This window comes from Acyrthosiphon pisum, chromosome A1, assembly GCF_005508785.2.
Source record: "Acyrthosiphon pisum isolate AL4f chromosome A1, pea_aphid_22Mar2018_4r6ur, whole genome shotgun sequence".
Lineage (NCBI taxonomy): Eukaryota > Metazoa > Arthropoda > Insecta > Hemiptera > Aphididae > Acyrthosiphon > Acyrthosiphon pisum.
This window is the reverse complement of record NC_042494.1, coordinates 61,512,811-61,513,947: the sequence shown is the minus strand read 5'-3', so window position 1 is coordinate 61,513,947 and position 1,137 is coordinate 61,512,811.

Sequence of the window (1,137 nt, the reverse complement as noted above, 5' to 3'; positions counted from 1 at the left end):
AGGGGTAAATCACTGGTACAAATTGTGTACCAATATAATATAAAAACAAACTTACGTGTAAACATCGACTCTTCCCGTGAAACCTATCTGTACCGTATTATCTAGAGACTAGAGTACAGACGTTCAGTACACAAATACACAATTCATCGTTAAATATTATGAAAATGATGTTTTCCGAAAAAACGTAAAAAAAATCCTATTTTATGTTACATTGGTTGATGTTGAACAACATATACGAATATACGATAGTTGTGCATTTTTTAAATCATAAATCGCTTCTGGAAACGGTCAGAAAAGAATATCTATACGTTTTATAGGGGAAGTTTGTATTTTTTATTTTATACTGCTTAGTTCTTATGGTCGTTCTAGATCTAACTGTGAGTCTTGATAACAACTACATAATGTATTAATGTATTATAATTAATAGTATTATATACATATTAATAATTAATGTTTTAAATATTTCACTCAAATCTAAGGAATTAGGTACCCGGCGTATAGTATAGGCAATATAGGTACATATTAACCTGGGCGTAGTGAACAATGGCGTTTGGAATATTCGGGCTAGCTTATTGTCTAATTGCGCTTTTGGGAATAAAAATATATACTTTTACGTGACCCAGTCATATATGCTATACTTATGTCTCAAAATTCAAATGAGATTCATAAACGAGACATTGGCTTAAGAAAAGAAAAATAATTACTTAAATTAAGGTGGTATGAAAAATGGCGTGTCCAAATTAACCAAAATAAATTGCTACACACAACGTTCACGCTCAAACAAGGAATATGCCCAAACATTACCCTTAACAACATACCAATTCCCACATCCGACACGGTCAGATACTTAGGGCTAATCCTTGACAAAAGACTGACGTAGAAAAACCACCTTCAATCCAAAAGACTATCCTTAAATAATCACATGCGTATTCTCAGACCCCTGTTAATTAAAAATAAGTGTTCCCCCCTTAACATCAAACTACTAATCTTCAAATCTCTTCTCAAGCCTATGTGGACGTATGGACTACAATTATGGGGTGCGGCAAAAAAATCAAATATTAATAGAATCCAAACATTCCAAAATATTTCGCTCCGATGATTGTCCAATGCTCCCCCCTATATCTCTAATCTAGCCCT